The sequence below is a fragment of the Tursiops truncatus genome, chromosome X (genome assembly GCF_011762595.2).
Source record: "Tursiops truncatus isolate mTurTru1 chromosome X, mTurTru1.mat.Y, whole genome shotgun sequence".
Classification (NCBI taxonomy): domain Eukaryota; kingdom Metazoa; phylum Chordata; class Mammalia; order Artiodactyla; family Delphinidae; genus Tursiops; species Tursiops truncatus.
In genome coordinates, this window is record NC_047055.1 from 12,389,311 (window position 1) to 12,403,353 (window position 14,043).

General features: G+C 43.4%; 1 protein-coding gene across 1 annotated transcript in view; it reads left to right on the forward strand.

Moving 5' to 3' along the window:
• Positions 1-5,498: 5,498 nt before the first annotated feature.
• Positions 5,499-14,043, forward strand: part of FGF13 (fibroblast growth factor 13) — a 525,768-nt gene continuing 517,223 nt past the window's right edge. The window contains exon 1 of the mRNA XM_033849510.2: positions 5,499-5,954. The gene's annotated coding sequence lies outside the window, so the exon portion shown is untranslated. The remainder of the gene's footprint in view (positions 5,955-14,043) is intronic.

Below are 14,043 nucleotides of genomic sequence, written 5' to 3' on the forward strand. Positions count from 1 at the left end.
CACATTCTTCTTCACTAGGGATCGTATGGCTTCTGGAACGCTAGGCCCCAGCATTTACTATATTTGGCATTTTGAAATTATATATAAAACAAATGACAATGAATAAAAACAGTCCCCCCGCCAAACTACCTATTTTGTAGGGTAAGTTTTGTGTTTCTGGAAACGGTGTCCAGATAGCCTTAGATAGGAACCTTAGATAGTGTCTGGATGGTTCGGGGAAGGTGCTGCTGTTTCCTGTGTTTCATTAAGATTGAATGAAATCATTTTCTGTCTTTCACCACGTGCTTGCTGTGTCCCTTCTCTGTGCCAAGCCATGTGCTGGGTGCTGGGGTACCGAGGGGGAGAAAGAGAGAGAGATGGAAAAAGACGCCACCGTCCCTGTCATCAGGGCTCACTCACTGCCACATCTGTCAAATATGTCATTTGCTGCCTTTGTCACAGCGCTGTTGTGAAGAACAGGTGAGCTCATGGCTGGAGAGGCACTTCGAGGGTCTCTCCAGGTGGGAGGTGGGTGTGGTAGTGGTCCTGCGGTCTCTCTTAGCCCTTCCAGGCTGATCCAGGATCTCCTCGTCTTTTACTCTTCCTGTGCCATCCTACCGAGCAGTTGGACTCATCCATGCCAGGTCCCCGAAAAGAAGCTCCTAGAAAACAGAGATCACAGAGGGCACAGACCCAGCATGGACACTTTGGAAATGGTCCCGGGGCAGTAATGAGTGGGGCACCGTGACACCCCAAGTAGCTCAATTAGCCTGCGGATTGCCCAAGTGGGAGGATGTTAGTTGAACTCAGCCCTCCGCCTGGTGAAGCCACACCACCCTGGCTGAACTGCCCAGCAAACACTGGGCACCAGATCCAAAACAAATCTCATGATCTTCACTTTCTCCTGCAGGTGCTCACCCCGCCCTCAGCCCCACCTCCACCATCTACCCACTCTGGACACAAACTTAGGAGACATCCCTGACTTCTCCCACTCCTTCACTCTCACTTCCACATAGGAGCCTCATTCTGTTAATTCTGTTTCCTAATTCTTATAAAATCTGTTCGATTCTCTTCCTTCCCCCTATTCCAGAAGAGGCCGCCATTGTCTCTCACTTGGGCCTCTCTAATAGTCGGCCAGTCGGTCCCCTGCTTCTCCTCCTATCTCCACCATTACATTTGCCACCGTGCTGCCAGTAGGATATTTTAAAAATGCAAATAAAAGCATGTCAGCCCCTTGCTTGGAGTGCTTTATTGACTTCCCTTTGCTTTCAGGGAAACGTCTCCACTCCTTACCGTGGCCCATGAGGCCCTGTGTGTAATCTGTTTCCCCTCCTACTTTCTAACTTCATCTCGGGTCATACCCTCCCTTACTTTATAGGCACCAACCTCAGTGACCTTCTTTCAAGGTCTTTCCCATTTCAGAGCCTTCCTTTTACTTGAGAAGCTTCCCTCCCAATCTCCCCCTTCCACCGCCACTTGTTCTGGACCAGGGGCCCCATGCTGGGTCTTTATGTTCCTTGGTCTTGGCCACTGTAGCTTAGGAGAGGTGGGGCTCATCATAAATGACTGTCAGTAGAGGTTTCCAGGTGATTCTGACTCTGGGAGTTCCTTGAGAGCAGGTACCATGACTTTTCTTTTGAAAAATGATTTTTATTCATCCGTTGTAGAAATTTTCAAGCACACACAAAACTGAAAAGTCCAGTGAACTACCCTGTACTCATTACCCAGCTATAACAACCATCAACTCAAGGGCATTCTTGTTTCATCTATATCCCTGCCCATTTCCTCCTATTAACCATGTATTGTTTAAAGCTAATCTCAAATATCATATCATTTCATCTACAGATGCTTCACTGTGTGTCTCTAAATGGTAAGGTAATTTTATCAATGTAATTCTATCACACCAGAAAATTAACAATTTCTTAAGTATCAAACGTCCAGTCCATATTAAAATTCCCCCTCTCGTTTCACAAATGTGGTGTTTTTTTGGCCTCGGGGCACGTGGGATCTTAGTTCCCCAACCAGGGATCAAACCGCACGCCCTGCAGTGGAAGCGTGAGTCTATAAACCACTGCACCACCAGGGAAGTCCCTCACAAATGTGTTCTTAGAGTTGTTATATTTGATTCAGGATCTAAACAAGGTCCGTACATTGCATTTGGTCTCTCAAATCTCTTTTAATCATAAGTTCCCCCTTCCTTGCTTGTTGCCTGGAAATTTATTTGTTAAGGAAACAGGAGAACAGAAACTTGCTCCTCTCTGTTTCCCTGATGTCTAGCGTAGTAGCTAGAAAAGAATCAGAACTTAATCAACGTCGGGCGAATGAATGAATGAAGGAGTGAAGGATCAAACTTCCTCAGCCTGGTGCCGGGCTTGGGCTGCCTTTCCTCTTCTCGGGGCTGCCTTTCTTCATTGTCCGTCCTTGGAATAATACCCTTTTCATCCATCCCTCAGTCTCCTGGTCTGCAAAGTGGGGCTGCTAATACCTGCCTTCTACTCCAGTTCCTGGGGAGGTTATGACAAAGGCTGGGATTTAAAACCTAAAGCCTAACACAGCTTTGAGCAATTGGTGCTATAAATACCAGAGGAGGAATTCTATTATTAAATGTCCTTTGTTCATAGGAGCTTCAGGCAGAGCGGTAAGGTTGAGAAGTAGAACCCCTTGACTGTGTCCTTCGCGCCCTGCTTCCTCGATTGTGACCACTAGAGCGGGCAGGGCTTGGGCCACGTCCTGGGGTGGGGAGCCCCAGGGCTCCCTTTCAACAAGTCAGCCCTGCTCTGGCTGGGGCAGGCCTGCAATATCCGATGCCATCCCAGCAAAAATAGAATAGCCAGGAGAATGCGAGGACTGAGACAACTGGTCCTGTTTTGAAAAGCTTCGGAAGGATGTAGCCACAGGTGGGGATAAATGTCAGCCCTGAGGGTGAAGTCCAGCCAGGAAGGGGCTGGGCCCCCATGGTGCCGAGCTGAGATTTGGGCTGTACTCCTGACAGCACCTGTGGCCCCAGGGTCTGGTCAGGTTGCTGGTGACAATGGAGAGCTTCTTGCCTGGAAATTCTGCACGTGGTTATGAGTCAATTAGTTTTCATTTCAAACAAAGAGATCACAGAAGCTCTGATGAGTGGCCAAGAATTACTACAGAGAAGTGAAAAGCCAGTGAGGTCAAGTTTCAGCCTGCTGTGCTTGGGAGAAAAGTCCCTTCTGAAGCCAGCAGCCAGGTGGTATTGCTCTGGCCCATGCAAGCAGCCAGGAAACAAAAGCGGGGCTTGCCCTTTGGGGCATTTTTTACTTAACCTGCACGAGACTGTATTCGGTACTTCTGTCTCTTCTCAGCCCGCCCCGCCCCCGCCCCCCCCCCCCCCCCCCCCCCCCGCCTTTTATTGGCACTTATTGAGGCCAATACCTCTGGTCGATAACACACTGAGTCTGTGCGTAGGGTGTGTGCTGTGGGAATTACAAAAATGACAACAGAACATAGGAGCCTGCAAAATGAGCAAATCACTAGGACTTTTAAAAGTAAATTTAAAAGTAATGAGGGCCTAAAAGTACCCATATGTGAAGTGGGAAGTTTTAAGTTTCAGCCTTTTCTGAGCTTTCTGTGTGCCCAGAAGAGAAGCTTATTTTGGAAGTGGAAGAAGTATGATTTTTTTTTCCCTCATCAACTCAAAAGTGGTTGAACTGATTTAGCTCGAACTATAAAAAGATGATCACCAAATGTGGCCCGGTACAAGATTTCTGTGTGGAAGAGAGTGGAAGCAACTAGAGGGGTAAGGCCGTGAAAATCTAGTACCAGGAAATCATATTCTTCCAGCTGATTTTTCAGATGCCCCTTAGAGGGTCTTGAGGCTGGGGGTGAGGTGTGGGGTTCTAATAGGCAACTAATTCTAATTCAAAATGAAGCCCTCTTTTCTAATAAGAGTTTACTGGAAGCTTTTGGGAATCTGAAATTATTTTTCTAAATATCTCATCTTATTTTATATAAAGCCACCAGCACAGCCAGGCTTTTCATATGTGTTTAACTAGTGGATTTAACTATACATTGACCAATTAAAGAGGGGAGGAGTCTAGAGTGGTTAAGAACACAAACTTTGGAGACAGACAGACCTGGGTTATACCCTGGTGCTTCCCCTGACTTGCTGCTTGAAATTGATACTGAGCCTTGCTGCTGCTTCTGGAGAACTGGATAAATTTACCTCAGAAGGTTGTGATAAAGGTTAGATAAGATGATGAACATGAAATAGAATAGTGCCTGACACATAATAAACACCCCCAGAATAGTGGTTATAGTAGTATTAGTAGTAATATTTATGAAATTGGGGTTGCCCGAGGGCTTATCTTCATGCTCTTTTCTACCAAATCATGTAGCTCAGTGTTTTTCAAACAAATTTTATGATGACCAGCAGTGAGACACATTTTATGAAGTGATTGAGTACACATGTCCATAGGAGAGACAAAAGTTTCACAGAACAATATTCCCCGTTACTGTGTGCAATCTATTCTATTCTATTAAACTCTATTCTTTTCTACTCTATTTATTTTATTTCTTTTCATTCTTAAATGCTGATCACAGCCCGCTAAGTAGCTTTCACTACTGTATAAGTGGGTCGTGGCCCACAGTTTGTAAAGCACTCACCTAGATGAACCTGGGAAAGGCAGTTAGCGCTCTCAGGATCCCAGAGAGCAGTCTTCTTTTTTCTTTAATTCTTTAGAAATTTATTTATTTATTATTTATTTATTTTTGGCTGTGTTGGGTCTTCGTTGCTGCGCACGGGCTTTTCTCTAGTTGCAGCGAGCAGGGGCTACCCTTCGTTGCGGTACGTGGGCTTCTCATTGCGGTGGCTTCTCTTGTGGAGCACGGGCTCTAGAGCGCACAGGCTCAGTAGTTGTGGCGCATGGGCTTAGTTGCTCCGTGGCATGTGGGATCTTCCTGGACCAGGGCTCGAACCCGTGTCCCCTGCATCGGCAGGCGGATTCTTAACCACTGCGCCACCAGGGAAGTCCCAGAGAGCTGCCTTCTTCTGAATTAACATCTCTGGCCAAGATTTGGATCCAAAATAAATGTTCGCCATGAATTATCTTCCCCATTAAAACTACCTGCGAGAACAATGAATGACAGCTGCAAAGTGACTAGACACCTGTCCTCATACTTTCACCCCTGGCCTGCCTTCTGGATGATGATATTCTTTTCTAGACCCTTCTAGCAACTCCAGGCCAAGATCCGGGTTTGGCCTGTAGGACCTGGCACGCACTTGGGAGTGCGAGTGCATGTGTGTGCGCGCATGGGAGAGAGGGAGAGAGAGTTCGTAGGAATTGGGGAGGAGAGGGGAAGGACTGCCAACTTCTCAGTTTTTCCCTCTGATGTCATCTACCTCTCAGGTTTCTGCCAGGTTGGAGGGGAATGCCCACTCCCCTGGGTGGTAACACTTTCCTCTCCAGAGGCTCCTCCTCTGGAGATGCCTGAGATGGTGAGGAACCAAAGCACCAGCAGTCGCCAGCTCTTAGCTCCACCTCCCTGGTTTGTTTCCTTCGCCTTGACAGAGCCTTGGTCCGGTAAGATGATCTGACCACAGCTGGTCTCCTACACTTAGAACAAGTTGGAGGCAAGAGAACTTGGGGAAGGAATTTGGTTTCACTAAAAATAGCTGCAGTATAGACCCTGTGACTTACCACTCCTCAGAACAGTCTGATATGCACCGCACGGGGTCCACTGACCCCTGCCATCACTTTGGACTATTTGCTTGTCCTGCCTGGAGCCCTTGAAACCACGAGGGGCTTAGGGAGCTGGGGGCGCTTTGGCTCAGACGCAGACTCTTGCAAATCTCAGACACGCATGGTGGTGATATGACCGAGAAGCTTCCTCCCCCCCGGAGCGCGTGACCGTCGGCACTAACAACAACAGGTCCCTTTAAGAGTTTGGTCCATGGTGGAATATCGCTTGTTCCTCACCACCGGGCCCACTGCATCTCCACTTCTAAGGTAGGTGAAACCAAACTCCTTGGGGGAAATGCTACTGGAACCGTGATCCTCTTGGGTAACCCCAGCCCAGGTTTCCTCAGCCTGGGTCAGGGAGGCAAATGTCAGGGCAGGACGTAGCTTAGGGATAAAAGTCTGAGTCCTTTCCTTGCACCCTCCTGCCCCAAAGCGAAGATATTAGCCAGCAGGAAAGCACCTCAGATGTTAAATTTAACCCTTTCTTAACATCTCTACTTAGAGTTGCCTTTTTTTTTTAGGTGCCTTGTCCTTCCTCTCCTGTCACTAACGCTGAGAATTTGAACTTGGCTCAGGGCACTGGTTATCTGTGTTTGCCTTTTCTGCTGTACAGTGACAGAGTGACACAGAGCTGCCTAGAGCAGAGATCCCTGTAGTTCAGGCAGGCCCTGTGACAGAGGGAGTCCACCCCAGGTGCACAAAAGACTTGCTTGGATTCCCTTTCCTCCCTGCAATACCCCTGCCGGGACTCATCTCTGATTTCTAGTCCGTTTATAGCAATGGGCCTTGGGGAAGGAGTTGGAATTGAAGGGGAGCTGGAAAGTTCTGGGGGAGAGGTTAGGAGCCCTCTGAGAGAAAAAGAAGCTGCCTTGGCTGTGGGAAGGTTAAACGCTAACAATTTCTTGCTTTTAAGGTTAACTTTTGAGCATTCGCTATGCAAAGTACTATGCCAGCATTCCAGCTTGCCAAATCAAGGTGTTTTCATGAAAACGAAGAGACGCTTTAGTAACAGATATGCTTACTTTAAATGAAAACTACAATCTTAAAATATTACATGGCTGGAGGAAACAAATCTCTAGACTCAGAATCATCTGTGTGCATTTTGTAGAAGAATGGATCACTGACTGATACTTGAACATTATATCCCTACTTTTTTTTTTCCTTTCACCCATCTTTGGGGTAGATGAGTGTCTAAATACCATAAACTTAAACTCTTAAACCTAGGGAATTCCCCGGCTGCCCAGTGGTTAGGACTCCGTGCTCTCACTGCCGAGGGCCCGGGGTCAGTCCCTGGTCGGGGAACTAGAATCCCACAAGCCACATAGGCCCAAACAACAAAACAAAAAAACTTAAACCTAGAGGAAAAATGTTGGAAGTCATCTTGTCTAATCCTCCTTATAGGAGCATGAGTTGGGTTGAGTGACGACCTGGTCTGTACCTAGAGTGTTGCTATTTCCATTTTGAAGCCGTGGTTCTATTGACACCACATCCTACTAGTGCTTTCTCCTTTCCGATAACACTTTAAGGTTCATTCATGTTGTTGCAAAGCTAGATGAAGCTAGAATGCTTTGAATTATTTTCCCCATGTTGCATTTGTGCGGCCACGTGGCGCCATTAATACCAGGCGCTGGTCTTACCACCCAAACGTGTTGTCACATTTTATTGAAAGTTGTCAGGGGTTTTGCATTCAAACTGGGTATTCGTTTTATTGAAACACTCTAGAGAAGGCGATTTGCTGGATGTTGCCTCTAAATAGCACACTTGTCTAGTACTTTGAACAAATGACTCCGCTAAGAAAAACTCCATGAACAAACAACTTTTCAGGAATGCATTTTTCAGTAAAGCAATGCTTCCCATACTCCATTTCATGAACCAATGCCAGGCTGGCTGCCCAGGAATCACCTGGAAAGATTGTTTAAAAATATAGTTTCTGGGCCACATCCCTGGAACTTCAGATTCAAAGGTCTGGGAATGGAGCCCCAGAACCTGGACTTTTAGCAAGCCATCCTGATGCATGGGCAGATTTGGGAAGCATTGTGAAAGTCAAGGTCCTCCTGTTTTTGTTCGTTTGTTTCTTTGTCCCACATCTCTTAATGATTCTCTGTTGCCTTCAGGAAAAGTTCATACTTCGTTTGGCATTCCCCAGGCCCTCCATGTTCTAGCCCTAACCCACCTTCCAATCTCATTCCTCATCTTTCCATTTTGCTTCCATGCCTGGGCACTTTACTAATGCCTTTGACTGCTGTGTCCTTCCTTACCTTTCTGCACACCCAAGTCTGCCCCATTTCTCGTGGTCTATCACAGAAACAGTATGGGTCGAGAACCAAAAAGCAATAGAAAGAGAGAAGCACTTAACAGAATGGAGGAGTAAGGGTGTCCAAAAATACATTCCTCCATGAAAGCAGGGAAAACACTGGGAAATTTGTCAAAATAAGCTTTTTTATAACTTTTTCTGGAAATTAACCAAAGGCTTCAAAAATCCATGAAGCATTTTATTTAAGAAAAATAGCTGGACCTTGATAAGAATAGAGGACTTTGTAGTGTTTTAACTTTCCCTATGTACATCCTCCTCTCCCCAAATCAGTGGCAGCCTTGAAAACCAGTAGCCTAGCAGCTACTAGAAGGAGAACAACAGAGCATCAAACTATGTGAGGCAAAAACTAATAGAACTGCCAAGAGAAATACATAAATCTACTATCATAGTTGAAAACTTCAACATCCCTCTTTCAGAAAAAGATAGATCCAACAGGCAGACAGTCAGTAAGAACAGAGTTGAACTGAACAATACCCATCAGTCAACTGGATATAAGTGATATCTATAGTCTACTTCATCTGACAACAGCAGAATACACCTTCTTCTCAAGCTACCATGGAACAGTCGCCAAGATAGACTGCAGTTTGGACCGTAACACACAACTTAACATCTAGACTTCAGAGTGCATAAGAAGGACTCCGAGGGCTTCTTTAAAAATACCAACTCCTGAGACTCACTTCTGGAGATTCTGATTCAGCAGGTCTGGAGTTCTCCTGTGCCTCAGAGGGTCTGATGCTGCCACGCTTTCAGAAACACTACATCTAGCTCAAATGTCATCTCTTTATGAAACCATTTCTCAAGGTGTTCGTGCTTCTCCACTCCCAAAGCATTTTGTTTATAGATCGTAATTTAATACTTCACTCTTTACCTTTTATTTGAATTATTCCTGTACATTATCATTTCTCTCACTCAACAAACATCCACTGAGTGCCTAATATAAAAGATATATCCTTCCTCAAGAACGCACGCTCCTTGGGAGGAGGGATCTCTGTCCATTTATCTGTGTAAACACCTTAGGCCTGAGTGTGCAGTGTCAGTGGAATCGTAAAGTTTAAATCACCTTGCGGTAGATGAAGCGAGGATAGAAGCTGTCCCAAGATAAAGCTTTATTTTCCCTAAGAAAGGTGAATGTGAGGCAGATCCTCTCTGTCTCTACGCCCAAAATCTGAGATTTATGCACCAGCAAGGGATCTGAGAAGCCTTCTGTGGTTGGGAAATCTCAGAGCACAATGATGACTGGATTCCAGGAAGTCTCTTGCCTTAGGTAGGATGGGAAAGCACCTGGCATTTCTAAATGCAGTAGTTCTGCCATAAGGGAGGGATGAACATAGTGCCAAGGGATGCAGAGGCGGGGCAGGAGACGTTGGGTGATGGAGATCTGCAGGGGCTTCACTTGGGGCAGACTTCCCTTCTGTGCCTCACCTGGTGTAGCAACTGCAGTTCCTCTAGAATCGTCCATTACTGAAATGCTGTGGCTCTTTAATTATTTGTAATTTACTTAAACACGTATATAATATATAATTATGTAAAAATGTACAACTCGCATTGCTAGGCTCATATGTGTCCTTCCATATTTCTGTTCTCATATAATTATATAAAACATGCATATGTACACATAGACACATGAATATATCTTTTTTGTTATAGATTATTTTACAAAAATTATGTCATGTTACTTAAACATTTCTGGATCTTATTCTTCTTACCATCTACTAGCTGTGTGACTTTAGGTTCTCTGGGCTTCAGTTTCCTCATTTGGAAAATGAGGATGATGATAGTACTTATCTCATGGGTTTATTATGAGGATTCATTGAGTTAAAATACATAAAGCACTTAAAATAGCGCTATATGTGAGTGTTTGCTATTAGCATCATTACTATTATTCTCATTCAACAAAACCTACAAGTCAACTGCAGTTGATTGGTTTCATTCTTTTTAATGGTTGCACAGAATTTTGTGATGGAGAACAATTTCTCTATCCATTTGACTTTTAGTGGACATTCACTTTGCTTCCATTTTTTTTTTTTTTTTTTTTGGTCACTAAAAAGCAACATTGCAGGGCTTCCCTGGTGGCGCAATGGTTGAGAGTCCGCCTGCCGATGCAGGGGACACAGGTTTGTGCCCGGGTCCGGGAAGATCCCACATGCCGCGGAGCGGCTAGGCTCGTGAGCCATGGCCGCTGAGCCTGCGCGTCCGGAGCCTGTGCTCCGCAACGGGAGAGGCCACAACAGTGAGAGGCCCGCGTACTGCAAAAAAAAAAAAAAAAAAAAAAAGGCAACATTGCAATAAACACCTTTGTATATATACCCTTACCTGCACTTTTTTTCTTACTCTGGGACAGATTCCCAGGAATGAAATAGCTAAGTTGTTGAAGAGTGTATACATGTTGTTTTAAATTTCATTAAATGTTGCCATATTGCTTTCTAAAAAGCATGTAACAAAGGCACAGTTCCACCAGTAATGTACGGGTGTACACCTTTTCCTGCAATCCCACCAACAGTTGATCTTTCTGCTCTTCTTAAGTTTTAACAGTCCTATGAAAAAGGTCGTCTCATTGTTATTTTAACTTGAGTTTCTCTGGCTATTCATGAGTCTGAGTGTCTTTTGAAAAACTTTTTGGCCATTTGGATTTGCTTCTTAGTGGCTCTTCATATCCTTTCCCTATTTTTTGAATGGGTTGTTTTTCCTTGTCAATTTCTAAGACCTCCTCCTATATTATTGCTATAAGCCCCACATCTACTCCCTGTGTGCAGCTCTGTTTCCAATTTCTTATTTTATTGATTTTAATTATTGGGCCTTGTGGCAAAATTTTGAAAAAATATATATAGTTAAATTTCTTTTATAACTTCTGGGTTCTAAAGATTGGTTAAGAGGGTTTTCCCACTCCTAGGTGGCGCGTGTATTTTACTAGATTTTCTTGTAGGACTTCTACTGCTTTTATATTAAAATATGTCTTTACCCGGAAACTACTGACTTGGGGCATAAAATAGAGGTCCAATTTTTTACTCTTCCGAATTAATAGCCAGTTACATCCTTATTGTTCACTAACAATCCATCTTTTTCCCACTAAAGTGAAATAATACTTTTGCCGTGTATTCACTGCTTGTATATGGGACTTAATTCTGCATTCTCTATTTCATTCCTCTGATCTAATTGCCTATTATTCCCATGCCACTACCATGTTTTGACTTGATTATGGTGACGTTAGGGTATATCTGATATCTGGTTAAGATATTTCTCTCTCATTATTCTTATTTTTCATGGCTATCCTAAGGTTTTTATTCTTCCATTTAAGTATTAAGATTATGTCTACAGATCTTCCTGATCTTATGATGAGGTTACATCTTCAAAAATCCATCATAAGTTGAAAATATCCTAAGTCAAAAATGCGTTCAATACACTTAACCTACAGAGCAACATAGCCTAGCCTACCTTAAACGTGCTCAGAGCAACTACATTAGCCTGCAGTTGGGCATAATCCTCTAACACAAAGCATATTTTAAAATAAAGTGTTGAATATCTCATGTAACTTATTGAATACTGTCCTGAAAATGGAAAACAGAATGGTTGTCTGGGTACAGAATGATTGTAAGGGTATCGGGTGATCGCGTGGCTGACGGGGAGCTGCTATGGCTGCCACTGGCCAGCATCACGAGAGAGTATCTGACCGCATATCACTAGCCCAGAAAAAGATCAAAATTCAAAATTCGAAGTATGGTTTCGTTATATCTGTATCTATATCTGTATCTATATCTATATATAAAGGCAAACACTTATTTAATATAAAGGTTCACAGATATACAACATATTCATATTATCAAAATTCATAAGCAAAATCACTATTTTTTTTCATGGAAAGACATTTTATTTTAAATAAGCAGTGTGTACATGTCAATCCCAAACTCCCAATCTATCCCTCCACCCCACCCCTCCCCTCTGGTAACTATAAGTTTGTTCTCTAAGTCTGTGAGTCTCTTTCTGTTATGTAAATAAGTTCATTTGTATAATTTTTTTAGATTCCGCCTATATGCAATATCATATGATATTTGTCTTTCTCTGTCTACCGAGTATATATTGGTTTTGCACCATTGTAAAATCGAAAACTCATAAGTCGAGGCATCATAAATAGGGGACCATCTGTAAAAATAAATTCCCTCTTTTTTCCTTGAAAAATTATGTTGGGAATTTAACTTGGGATTTTAAAAAGGGTACTGGTTTTGGGAGAATTGACATTTTATGATATAAAGTCTTATGATTCTTTAATTCATTCCCTTTTTCCAGATTTTATGTCCTTCAGTAAGCTATTGTAATTCTTCATACTGGCCTGACACTTTTTTTGTTATATAGGTTTTTTCATTATTATGAACATGATTTTTCCCATTTTCATTTCTTGGTGTTGATTGCTTGAATAGAGAAACACTATTTGTTTTGTATAGTAACCTTGTATGCTCTACCATACCAAATTCTCTCAATAAGTCTCACAGATTTTATTAGAGTGTTTTGTTTGAGTAGCTGTACAAATATACCACTAGCAGACGAAGAAATAGACGCCTTTTCTGATATTTGTTAGTTCTTTCTCTCTTTTTATTCTGCCTTTTTTATAAGCTAGAATCTCCAAGGCAATGTTGAATAATAATGGGGGTAAGAGGCATTCTTGCCTACTTCTGAATTTTATTCAAGTAGGTCAGTGTTTTGCCATTTGGGATAATATTTGGCATCCATTTTTGGTAAACAATCTGTATTATTTTAAGAAATTTCCTTCTAATCCTATTTAACTTAGAAATGTGTTAGGAGAGCAGCTGAATTTTATCAGTTGACTTTTAAGCCTTTCTTGATATCATTATTCATAGTTTTCCTCTTTAATTTGCTGATGTAATGAGTTATGTTGATAGATTTGCTGATACTGAACCTCCTTTGCATTTCCAAATATAATCCTATATGTCAGTAATTCCTGTGAAACAAACCAGCCAAAACTGCAGTGGCTTCAAAACCAACAATCATTTCTTCCTGCTCATGTTTTCTTCAGGTTAGTTGGGGTCTGGTTTGTCTAGTCTGGGCTCAGCTGAGTGGCTCTGCTTGTTGCTGTAAGTCTGTTGGTCCGATGGGGCTGCTTTGCTTCAGGTTGTGGTGGTGGGAGCAGCTTTGCCCCAGGTGACTCTTATCCTCCTTGTGGGGCAAGCAGGCAGAAGCACAAGAAGGGAGGCGGCAATGCACAAGGCCTCTTGAGGCCTAGCCCGGGGAGTGGTACCCGTCTACTTCATTTCATTCACCCAAAGGCATTTGGCTGATCCCAAAGTTAAGGAGCAGGGAAATGTATACCACGTTGATGGCAGGAACTCCAAAATCACATGTAAAAACTCTTAGACACAAGGAAGGGTGAAGAATTATGGTCCTATGTAGCTATAATTTTACTTTGTTGAAAGATTGTTGGATTGTATTTGCTAATGTTGTATTCAAAATTTCAGCATCTACATTTTTTAAAGTATTTATTTATTTTCCTTTCTTTCTTTTTTTTTTGGCTGCGTCACGTCTTAGTTGCGGCGTGCAGGATCTTTGTTGAGGCATGCAGGATCTTTTTGTTACGGTGTGTGGTCTGCTTAGGTTTCTCTCTAGTTGTGGCGCGCAGGCTCCAGAGCACGTGGGCTCTGTAGTTTGTGGCATGCGAGCTCAATAACTGTGGCTCGCAGGCTTAGTTGCCTCGCAGCATGTGGGATCTTCCCCAACCAGGGATCGAACCCGCATCTCCTGCACTGGAAGGCAGATTCTCTACCACTGGACCACCAGGGAAGTCCCCAGCATCTACATTTTAAAAGTGAGTGTTTATGGATTTCTTTTTGGTTGCCTCCTTTGTAGATTTGAATATTAAATTTAGATTGGCTTCCTAAAAAAGAATTAAGGGGGTTCCCATTGACTTGCTCTGTAGATGACCCCAGCTTTCTCCACCGAAGAAACCAGTGGCCAACACACCCTCCATAAACCCCCTACAGATTTCACTAGGCTTTTGCCCCACAGCTATTTGCCTCTACTGACATTAGCCATCTG